The sequence below is a fragment of the Arachis ipaensis genome, chromosome B2, assembly GCF_059453495.1.
Source record: "Arachis ipaensis isolate K30076 ecotype BB chromosome B2, ASM5945349v1, whole genome shotgun sequence".
Lineage (NCBI taxonomy): Eukaryota > Viridiplantae > Streptophyta > Magnoliopsida > Fabales > Fabaceae > Arachis > Arachis ipaensis.
Genome location: NC_142437.1, coordinates 72,915,344 through 72,927,978, shown reverse-complemented (window position 1 = coordinate 72,927,978; position 12,635 = coordinate 72,915,344). Strand labels below are relative to the sequence as shown.

The 12,635-nt window shown below is 39.6% G+C and overlaps 1 non-coding gene across 1 annotated transcript; it reads right to left on the bottom strand.

Moving 5' to 3' along the window:
• Nucleotides 1-210: 210 nt before the first annotated feature.
• Nucleotides 211-318, bottom strand: LOC148574376 (small nucleolar RNA R71). Its single transcript, XR_015906379.1, has one exon. It is a non-coding gene; the product is annotated as a small nucleolar RNA R71 (small nucleolar RNA).
• Nucleotides 319-12,635: the final 12,317 nt, after the last annotated feature.

The following is a 12,635-nucleotide window of genomic DNA, read 5'->3' as shown; positions in this document are numbered from 1 at the left end:
TTTCAGTTCTTAACCGAATTCTTGCAGATATGTGATACTGTTAAGACTAATGGAGTAGATCCTGAAGTCTACAGGCTCATGCTTTTCCCTTTTGCTGTAAGAGACAGAGCTAGAGTATGGTTGGACTCTCAACCCAGAGATAGCCTGAACTCTTGGGATAAGCTGGTCACGGCTTTCTTAGCCAAGTTCTTTCCTCCTCAAAAGCTGAGCAAGCTTAGAGTGGATGTTCAGACCTTCAGACAGAAGGAAGGTGAATCCCTCTATGAAGCTTGGGAAAGATACAAGCAGCTGACCAAAAAGTGTCCTTCTGACATGCTTTCAGAATGGACCATCCTGGATATATTCTATGATGGTTTATCTGAGCTATCAAAGATGTCATTGGACACTTCTGCAGGTGGATCCATTCACCTAAAGAAAACACCTGCAAAAGCCCAAGAACTCATTGACATGGTTGCTAATAACCAGTTCATGTACACTTCTGAGAGGAATCCTGTGAGTAATGGGACGCCTATGAAGAAGGGAGTTCTTGAAATTGATACTCTAAATGCCATATTGGCTCAGAACAAAATATTGACTCAGCAAGTCAATATGATTTCTCAGAGTCTAAATGGAATGCAAGCTGCATCCAACAGTACTCAAGAGGCTTCTTATGCAGAAGAAGCTTATGATCTTGAAAACCCTGCAATAGCAGAGGTGAATTACTTAGGTGAACCTTATGGAAACACCTATAACCCATCATGGAGAAATCATCCAAATCTCTCATGGAAGGATCAAAGGCCTCAACAAGGCTTTAATAATGGTGGAAGAAACAGGTTTAACAATAATAAACCTTTTCCATCATCCACTCAGCAACAGACAGAGAACTCTGAACAAAATACTTCTAATTTAGCAAACTTAGTTTCTGATCTATCCAAGGCCACTGTAAGTTTCATGAATGAAACAAGGTCTTCCATTAGAAATTTGGAAGCACAAGTGGGCCAGCTGAGTAAAAGAATCACTGAAATCCATCCTAGTACTCTCCCAAGCAATACAGAAGAGAATCCAAAAGGAGAGTGCAAGGCCATCGACATAAGCACCATGGCCGAACCTGTAAGGGAAGGAGAGGACGTGAATCCCAAGGGGGAAGACCCCCTGGGATGTCCAGTGATCAATAAGGAGTTTCCCTCTGAGGAACCAAAGGAATCTGAGACTCATCTAGAGACCATAGAGATTTTATTGAACCTCCTTATGCCATTCATGAGCTCTGATGAGTATTCCTCTTCTGAAGAGAATGAGGATGTCACTGAAGAGCAAACTGCCAAGTTTCTTGGTGCAATCATGAAGCTGAATGCCAAATTATTTGGTATTGAAACTTGGGAAGATGAACCTCCCTTGTTCACCAATGAACTAAGTGATCTGGATCAACTGACATTGCCTCAGAAGAGACAGGATCCTGGAAAGTTCATAATACCTTGTACCATAGGCACCATGATCTTTAAGGCTCTGTGTGACCTTGGTTCAGGAATAAACCTCATGCACCTCTCTGTAATAGAGAAACTGGGAATCTATGGGGTGCAAGCTGCTAAAATCTCATTAGAGATGGCAGATAATTCAAGAAAACAGGCTTATGGATAAGTAGAGGACGTGTTAGTAAAGGTTGAAGGCCTTTACATCCCTGCTGATTTCATAGTCTTAGATACTGGAAAGGAAGAGGATGAATCCATCATCCTAGGAAGACCTTTCCTAGCCACAGCAAGAGCTGTGATTGACGTGGACAGAGGAGAATTTATCCTTCAAATAAATAAGGACAACCTTGTGTTTACAACTCAAGGATCTCTCTCTGCATCTATGGAGAGGAAGCAGAAAAAGCTTCTCTCAAAGCAGAGTCAAACAAAGCCCCCACAGTCAAACTCTAAGTTTGGTTTTGGGAGGCCACAACCAAACTCTAAGTTTGGTGTTGAACTCCCATATCCAAACTCTAAGTTTGTTGTTGGAGAGTCTCAACAATGCTCTGAACATCTGTGAGGCTCCATGAGAGCCCACTGTCAAGCTATTGACATTAAAGAAGTGCTTATTGGGAGGAAACCCAATTTTTATTTATCTAACTATATTTTTCTTAGTTATATGTCTTTATAGGTTCATATCATGTGGAGTCACAAAATAAATATAAAAATTGAAAACGAAATAAAAAACAGCAGAAGAAAAATCACACCCTGGAGGAAGACCTTACTGGCGTTTAAACGCCAGTAAGAAGCATGTTTTGGGCGTTCAACGCCAAAACAGAGCATGGTTCTGGCGCTGAACACCAGAAATAGGCAGCATCTAGGCGTTTGAACGCCAGAAACGCACCCTGGAGAAGAGCTGGCGCTGAACGCCCAGAACAAGCATGGTTCTGGCGTTCAACGCCAGAAATGGGCTACAAATGGGCGTTCAACGCCCAGAACAAGCACCAATCTGGCGCTGAATGCCCAGAGTTGTGTGCAAAGACATTTTGCATGCCTAATTTGGTGCAAGGTTGTAAATCCTTGAACACCTCAGGATCTGTGGACCCCACAGGATCACCTCAGGATCTGTGGACCCCACAGGATCCCCACCTACCTCCACTCACTTCTTCTCACCCCTCTTTCACACAATCCCATAAACACTCTTCCCCAAAACCCCTCACCAATCACCTCAATCTCTCTTCCCCATCACCTCTTCACCACTCACATCCATCCACTCTTCCCCATAAACCTACCTCATAAACTCCACCTACCTTCAAAATTCAAAACCAATTTCCCACCCAAACCCACCCTAAATGGCCGAACCTAACACCCTCTCCCCCCACTATATATAGCCCTCCATTCTACCTCATTTTTCATACAACACAACCCTCTCTTCTCTTCTTGGCCAAAACACACCTCCCCCCTCTTCTCCATATTTTCTTCTTCTTCATCTAATTCTTTCTTTTCTTGCTCGAGGGCGAGCAATATTCTAAGTTTAGTGTGGTAAAAGCATAAGATTTTTGTTTTTCCATTACCATTGATGGCACCTAAGACTGGAGAATCCTCTAGAAAAGGAAAAGGGAAGACAAAAGCTTCCACCTCCGAGTCATGGGAGATGGAAAGGTTCATCTCCAAAGCCCATCAAGACCACTTCTATGATGTTGTGGCCAAGAAGAAGGTGATCCCTGAGGTCCCTTTCAAACTCAAAAGAAATGAGTATCCGGAGATCCGACATGAAATTCAAAGAAGAGGTTGGGAAGTTCTAACAAATCCCATCCAACAAGTCGGCATCCTAATGGTTCAAGAGTTCTATGCCAATGCATGGATCACCAAGAACCATGATCAAAGTAAGAACCCGGATCCAAAGAACTATGTTACAATGGTTCGGGGGAAATACTTAGATTTTAGTCCGGAAAATGTGAGGTTGGCGTTCAACTTGCCAAACATGGAAGAGAACGCACGCCCCTATACAAGGAGAGTCAACTTTGATCAAAGGTTGGACCAAGTCCTCATGGACATATGTGTAGAAGGAGCTCAATGGAAGATTGACTCAAAAGGCAAACCGGTTCAACTAAGAAGACTGGACCTTAAGCCTGTAGCTAGAGGATGGTTGGAGTTCATTCAATGCTCAATCATTCCCACTAGCAACCGGTCTGAAGTTACTATAGACCGGGCCATCATGATCCATAGCATCATGATTGGAGAAGAGGTGGAAGTTCATGAGATTATACCTCAAGAACTCTACAAGGTGGCTGACAAGTCCTCCACTATGGCAAGGTTAGCCTTTCCTCACCTCATTTTCCACCTATGCAATTCGGCTGGGGTTGACATAGAGGGAGATATCCTCATTAAAGAGGACAAGCCCATCACTAAGAAAAAGATGGAGCAAGCAAGAGAGCCCATTCATGGAGCTCAAGAGGCGTATAAAGCTCATCACCATGAGATCCCGGAGATGCCTCAAATGCATTTTCCTCCATAAAACTATTGGGAGCAAATCAACACCTCCCTAGGAGAATTGAGTTCCAATATGGGACAACTAAGGGTGGAACATCAAGAGCACTCCATCATCCTTCATGAAATAAGAGAAAATAAAAAAGCAATGAGGGAGGAGCAACAAAGACAAGGAAGAGACATAGAAGAGCTCAAGGACATCATTGGTTCCTCAAGAAGGAAACGCCATCATCACTAAGGTGGATTCATTCCTTGTTCTTATTTCTTCTATTTTTCGTTTTCTATGTTATGTGCTTATCTATGTTTGTGTCTTCATTACATGATCATTAGTAGTTAGTAACTATGTCTTAAAGTTATGAATGTCCTATGAATCCATCACCTCTCTTAAATAAAAAATGTTTTAATTCAAAAGAACAAGAAGTACATGAGTTTTGAATTTATCCTTGAACTTAGCTTAATTATATTGATGTGGTGACAATGCTTCTTGTTTTCTAAATGTATGCTTGAACAATGCATATGTCTTTTGAAGTTGTTGTTTAAGAATGTTAAATATGTTGGCTCTTAAAAGAATGATGACTAGGAGACATGTTATTTGATAATCTGAAAAATCACAAAAATGATTCTTGAAGCAAGAAAAAGCAACAAAGAACAAAGCTTGCAGAAAAAAAATAGTCGAAAAAAAAATAGAAAGAAAAAGAAAAAGCAAGCAGAAAAAGCCAAAGCTCTTAAAACCAAGAGGCAAGAGCAAAAAGCCAATAACCCTTAAAACCAAAAGGCAAGGGTAAATAAAAAGGATCCCAAGGCTTTGAGCATCAGTGGATAGGAGGGCCTAAAGGAATAAAATCCTGGCCTAAGCGGCTAAATTAAGCTGTCCCTAAACCATGTGCTTGTGGCGTGTAGGTGTCAAGTGAAAACTTGAGACTGAGCGGTTAAAGTCAAGGTCCAAAAGCAAAAAAAGAGTGTGCTTAAGAACCCTGGACACCTCTAATTGGGGACTTTAGCAAAGCTGAGTCACAATCTGAAAAGGTTCACCCAATTATGTGTCTGTGGCATTTATGTATCCGGTGGTAATACTGGAAAACAAAGTGCTTAGGGCCACGGCCAAGACTCATAAAATAGCTGTGTTCAAGAATCATCATACTGAACTAGGAGAATCAATAACACTATCTAAACTTTGAGTTCCTATAGAGGCCAATCATTCTGAACCTCAATGGATAAAGTGAGATGCCAAAACTATTCAAGAGGCAAAAAGCTATAAGTCCCGCTCATCTGATTGGAGCTATGTTTCATTGATAGTTTGGAATTTATAGTATATTCTCTTCTTTTTATCCTATTTGATTTTCAGTTGCTTGGGGACAAGCAACAATTTAAGTTTGGTGTTGTGATGAGCGGATAATTTATACGCTTTTTGACATTGTTTTTAGTATGTTTTTAGTAGGATCTAGTTACTTTTAGGGATATTTTCATTAGTTTTTATGTTAAATTCACATTTCTGGACTTTACTATGAGTTTGTATTTTTTTCTGTGATTTCAGGTATTTTCTGGCTGAAATTGAGGGACTTGAGCAAAAATCAGATTCAGAGGTTGAAGAAGGACTGCTGATGCTGTTAGATTCTGACCTCCCTGCACTCAAAGTGGATTTTCTGGAGCTACAGAACTCGAAATGGCGCGGTTCGAATTGCGTTGGAAAGTAGACATCTAGGGCTTTCCAGAAATGTATAATAGTCCATACTTTGCCTAATTTTAGACGACGCAAACTGGCGTTCAACGCCAGCTCTCTGCCCAATTCTGGCGTCCAGCGCCAGAAACAAGTTGCAAAGTGGAGTTCAACGCCCAAACTGGCACAAAAGCTGGCGTTCAACTCCAAGAATGACCTCTCCACATGTAGACTTCAAGCTCAGTCCAAGCACACACCAAGTGGGCCCCGGAAGTGGATTTATGCATCAATTACTTACTTCTGTAAATCCTAGTGACTAGTTTATTATAAATAGAACTTTTTATCATTGTATTAGTAGTCTTGGTTACTCCGGTTCCCCTCTGGGGCCGAGACCAATGAACTCCATTATCACTTATGTATTTTCAACGGTAGAGTTTCTGCACTCCATAGATTAAGGTGTGGATCTCTGCTGTTCCTCAAAGATTAATGCAAAGTACTACTGTTTTCTATTCAATTCACTTGTTCCGCTTCTAAGATATTCATTCGCACTTCAACCTAAATGTGATGAACGTGACAATCATCATCATTCCCTATGAACGCGTGCCTGACAACCACTTTCGTTCTATATTAGATTGAATGAGTATCTCTTAGATCTCTTAATCAGAATCTTCGTGGTATAAGCTAGATTGATGGCGGCATTCATGAGGGCCCGGAAAGTCTAAACCTTGTCCGTGGTATTCCGAGTAGGACTCTGGGATTGAATGACTGTGATGAACTCCAAACTCGCGAGTGCTGGGTGTAGTGACAGACGCAAAAGGATAGTAAATCCTATTCCAGTATGATCGAGAACCTCCAAGATGATTAGCCATGCAGTGACAGCGCATCGGACCATTTTCACAGAGAGGAATAGGATGCAACCAACGACAAGGGTGATGCCTCCAGACGATTAGCCGTGCTGTGACAGAGCATTTGGACTATTTTCCCGAGAGAGATCGAAAGTAGCCATTGGCACCGGTGACATCCTTACATAAAGCCAGCCATAGAAAGGAGTAAGATTGATTGGATGAAGACAGCGGGAAAGCAGAGGTTCAGAGGAACGAATGCATCTCCATACGCTTATCTGAAATTCTCACCAATGAGTTACATAAGTATTTCTATCCTTATTTTATTAATTAATTTCGAAAACCCCATTACTATTTTATATCCGCCTGACTGAGATTTACAAGGTGACCATAGCTTGCTTCATACCAACAATCTCCGTGGGATTCGACCCTTACTCACGTAAGGTATTACTTGGACGACCCAGTGCACTTGCTGATTAGTTGTGCGAAGTTGTGAACCATGGTATTGGCATCGTGTTTTTGGTGCCATTGCCAGGGAAAGAAAGAGCAATGAATTTTACATAATCAAAGTGTAATCACAATTTCGTCCACCAGTGGTAGTGGAGGGTATTTTTGTCTGTAAAAAGTCAAAAGCATGATTTTAATACAAAATAAAACGTTGGAGACAATTTTAAATCCAAAATAACGTTGGGGACGAATTTGGTTTTGACCCTAAATCTTAGGGACCAAAATAATACTTATCCTAATAGAAAAAAACATGCAAAAGTGGAGAATTCATGAAGAAACAAAGAAGAAAAAGATTTCGGAGTCGTGCACATGCACACACTTGTGTGTACGCATAAGAGGAATTTTTGGCTTGTGTGCAATTCGTGTGTACGCTAATGCATTTGCATCTTACTTAGTTAATTAGTTAGTTTATGGCTTTATTTCATCAATTTCAGTCAATAATCAAGTGGTTTCATTGCTAATCATCACTTATTGGTACATAAAGGAAATCATTAAACATTATGTTGAATTTGTGTCATTTATGAATATATGAGCTTGAATTATAAATTTGTATATTTGATGATTATTGATGGTGACAAGGGCCATACTTTGATGCAAGTTTGTTTATTGATTTCTTGTTACAAGGGAATAGAAGTTAATAAAGCAAGGAGCATGAAGAAGCATGTGTTGAAGGCAACGAATGAAAAAAAGCATGCAACGTAAATCCAAGGAAGCATGCAATTAATCAATAAAGCAAATCAAGAATGAAGCAAGCAAGGCTCGAACCATCACCCTAGGACTTGTTGTGGCACTTCAAGCGCCACCTAGAGGGAGATTTTGTGAAGCGTTGGACAATTCAAGCTCCTTCGATACAAGGCTACACAAGGAAGCAATCTTAGGCACCAATAGGGGCACTTTAAGCGCCCAAATTAGCGCTTGAAGCGCCCTTGGCAACCCACTTCCAGGGCACCAAGTTGGTGCTTCATTGGTGGCACCTTAGTCGCCTAACTTGGCGCCTCAAGCGCCCATGTTCCTCCTCCCTAGGGCACTAATGTTCGGACTTTTGATGGTATAGAATTTCACACAAATGAATGAATTCTCGTTGCAAGTATAGTTCTACACCAACAAAGAATTCTCACATGCAAAAATTTGGTTGTCACAAGTAACAAACCCTAAATAAGAAATAACCGAAGTATTTAGACTCCGGGTCGTCTCACAAGGAATTGCAATGAAGTGTATGCTTATTGGCTATGAAGGGGACAAGGGATTTTGTTTATAAGGGTTGGAAAATAAATGGCAAGAAAAGTAAATCAAGCAAGCAATTAAAGAAAGCAAAATAAGGAAAAGCAATTAATAAAGAGAGACATTCATGGCAAGAATTGAGATCATAGGCCTTCCATCATAGTCACTAATAACAATAATTAACAAGAATTTATCTTATTACGTCATCCCCAACGATGGAAGAAGATATAGGTTATCTTCCATGAGAGAAAGTCTAACAAGACTAGCTAATCTCAATCCAAAAGTCCTAATCAACTCACTAATTGGATTAGCAAGAGATTAGAGTCAATGGAAATGATATTAACTAACAACTCTAGATCACCAACATAAGTTGGATTTTCATGGCTCAAGATTGCCTAATTACTCTTTCCAAGCCAAGAATGCTCAAAATCTACTCTAACATCCAACCAAGCATTTTGTCAAATACTTGGAAGATATAAAAGGAAAGAATAATAAATGATAAGAAATAGTAAAATCTACCAACTACAAATTACAAGGAGACAAGATCAACAACTCAAATTCACAATAAAAGACATCAAACATCAATTACATTAATAGAAAATCCAAATCCAACAAGTGTTCATCAATCCTAAACAAAGAGGCATGAAAAGGAAAATTAGCAAGAGGAAATAAGAAGATTACATCACTAGAGCATGAAAATGTAGAAGAAACAAGATGAGAACAATAATCAAAACCTAGATCTAAGATGGAATTTAGTCTAAGAACCCTAATTCTAGAGAGAAGAGGGAGCTTCTCTCTCTAGAAACTAACTACATGATGCTATACTACAAAAAAGTGCTCTCCCTTTGCCCAAGCTTAAATTCTGCATGAAATAGCATCAGAAATGAGTTGGATTGGGCCCAAAGTGCTTCAGAAATTGCCCTCAGCAATTTCACCTTAAGTGGGCCACGTGTAGCATCGGTGTGCATGCATATAGTGCGCGTGCGCGCCTCTAAACGCAAAGCAACTATGGAAAATTTTATATCATTTCAAAGCCCCGAATGTTAGCTTTCCAACGCAACTAGAACCGCCTCATTTGGACCTCTGTAGCTCAAGTTATGGTTGATTGAGTGCGAAGAGGTCAGGCTTGACAGCTTTGCGGTTCCTTCATTTCTTCATGAGTTCTCCCACTTTGCATGCTTTTCTCCTCACTTCTTTCTTCCAATACTTGCCTTATGAACCTGAAATCACTCAACAAACATATCAAGGCATCGAATGGAATTAAAGTGAATTGAATTTAGCTATTTTAAGGCCTAAAAAATATGTTTTCACACTTAAGCACAAATCTATGAAGAATTGCAAAACCATGCTATTTCATTGAATAAATGTAAGAAAAGTTGATAAAATCCCCCAAATTAAGCACAAGATAAACCACAAAATCGGAGTTTATCAAATCTCCTCACACTTAAACTAAGCATGTCCTCATGTTAAAAATAAAGAAGGACAAGAAAAGGGTTATGAACATTTATTCAATGCAAATAAACTATATACACCTATCTATATGAATGCAACTAAATGCAAAATGATTCTACCTACTTGGTTAAAAGTAAGTCAATCCCCAAGAACACATGAGCACATGTAGGGCTAAGTAGTATGATGATTCATGAATCTACCAATTTGAATATCAAAATAAAGCACAAATAGACTTGCAAGAAGAAAAGCTCATGAAAGCCGGGAACAAGGAATTGAGCATCGAACCCTCACCGGAAGTGTATCCGCTCTAGTCGCTCAAGTGTATAGGGTCGATCACTCTATTCTCTTCTAATCATGCTTTCCATGATTTGTTTTTCATCAAACAATCAACAATTATTCAATGCATGCATACATTCATCATAAGGACTTGTTCATAGGTTGTAATGGAGGTAGGGTAAAGGTGAGGGTGCATATGGTCAAGTGAGTTTGGAATTTGAATCTTTGATTAACCTAAGCTCTCACCAAACACATATAACAACCTATACAATTCTAATACACGACCTAGCTACCCATGATTCCCACTTTTTTTTTTCACATACTCATGCATTCTTTTTAATTCACCACACATATGCATTGATTTTAATTAAACTTTACTTTGGGGCATTTTTGTCCCCTTTTTATTTCTTTTTCTCTTTTTTTCTCTTATATATATATATGTTCTTTTTTTTCTTTTTCTTTATCTTTTTTTTTCTAAAGTATATACAAACATATCAATGCATATGGTTTTACATATGGTGCATGAATATGTACCCGATTCCCAATATTTTTAACAAAAATAAAAATTACACTTTTACCTCAACCAATGTCCCAAGTTTCCCATGCCCAAATGATACACACTCTCACTAGCCTAAGCTAATCAAAGATCCAAATTAAGGACATTTATTATTTTTCACTTAGGGGTAGTGATGTGCTAACATTAAGAACAAAATAGTTTAAATAGGCTCAAACGTGGCTAACAATAGTTGATGAAAGGTAGGCTATTTGGGTAAGTGAGCTAAATGAAATGATGGCCTCAATCATATAAATGCATGTATACATGGAATAATGGACATAAAGAATCAAACAAATCAAAGATTACAATCATAGAAAGAGAATAATGCACACAAGAATGGAAATAAGTGGTTATAAGATGTAACCACACAATTGGGCTCAAAACTTATATGCTTGTGTTCTTAGCTCAAAAACCATGTTCCAAAATAAATTCTTCAAGTAAGTTCAACAAAATTTTTTTCAAATTGGTAGGGTGCCCTAGAACAATTTTTTTTTCTTGGAAAAGAAATCATCACCCTAACCAAGTAGTCCTAACATAAAAAGAAATGGTAAAATATGTACAAATTCTAACTAACATGCAATCTATCATGCAATGCAACAACTAATCTAACAAAGGAAATCAAGAATTGGTGTTGAAAGAAAGAAATTGTTACCCATGGAGATCGGTCAGGCGACCTCCCCACACTTAGAAATTTGCACCGTCCTCAGTGCATGCAAAGAAGAGCAAGGTGGATGGGTTGCTACAATTGATGAGCTCCTTCAAAAGGTTGTGCGGATGAACTTGTTTGTTGCCCCATTAGAAGCTTTTCCTTTCTTTCTTTTGGTGGGCAACCTTAAAGGGAAGAAAAAGAAAGAAAATTAAGCCTATAACAAAGACATTAAAGCAAATAGAACATAGGCGGGAGCTAATGCTAAATAAGAATAGGGTCCTCACTACATGGTAGCTACAACATGTGAGTGAGAAAATAATGTAAGCTAAGACATATTAACTAACACTTGATGCAAGAGTATAGTCAAAGCATGAAGAGCACTCAAAAGCATCAAGTTCGACAAGAAAGAGTGGGTCATGAAAGGCATGTAAGCTCATATCAATGCACAAAGAATATAAGAGTCATACAAGATTAAGCATTGAATTAGAAATTTCACTACCCATCAATATCAAACAAGTCAAGAAGCATCAAGATTAACCAAGAAATTCTCAACAATCGAGTAAGAGCATTCAACACCATTATTCAAATAAGAAGCTCAAAAAATAGAAGGTAAAAACAAGTTATAAAAACAAAATGGAAATGCAAAGAATAAAAATATGCAAATGCAATGGACAAAAGAAAATGGAAGATGAGAAAAAAACTCTTTTTTTTTACTACGCGGACGCGTCATGCACGCCCACGCGCCGATGCGCAGATTGGCAGAGGGACGCGTACGCGCCATGTGCGCGCACACATGGGTGAGATTATGCGCGGGGCACAGTGTCAGCCCAAGGTTGGCCCAACTCTTTGGAACATGTACCAGGAGGGTAGGTGGCGCTATCGGCACATACGCGCACAGCGTGTGCTGTGCGAGCGCATTGCGCAATTAGCATCAAGGACGCGTACGCGCCAGGTGCGCGTACGCGCGGGTTGGTTTGTGCCTCAGGCATGGTGCTGGCGAAGATTAGGCGCAACTCTCGGGTCAATGTATGGAAGGATGAAATTTTTCAATCCACGCGTACGCGCACATGGCGCGTGCGCGTGGATGGGTGAAAATGCTTAATGCACGCGTACGCGTGTAGTGCGCGTAAGTGTGGATGATGCTCTGTTTTTTAAAATTTTTCTACGTTTTTGCACCAATCCAAGCATTCTAAACCTCCAAAAAGCTACCAAAACACCAGAAAACCTGATTTAACCTACTAAACTACCAATTATACTCAACAAACTCAACAAAACATGAAATTAAACTAATTACCAATATGTACAAAAGGGAAAAATGAAAAGAATTTACCATGGTGGGGTGTCTCCCACCTAGCACTTTTGTTTATTGTCCTTAAGTTGGACTTATGGGGAGCTCCTCTTAAGGTGGCTTGTGCTTGAAGCTATCCTTGAACATCCACCAATTCTTGAATCTCCAATAAGCTCTAGTCTTCAAAGATGATAACTCCAAGCCTTGATGGAGTTTCACACAAGCCATGGGCTCCCAAATTTGATTCTCCTTGTGCGATCCGGGATCCCACAC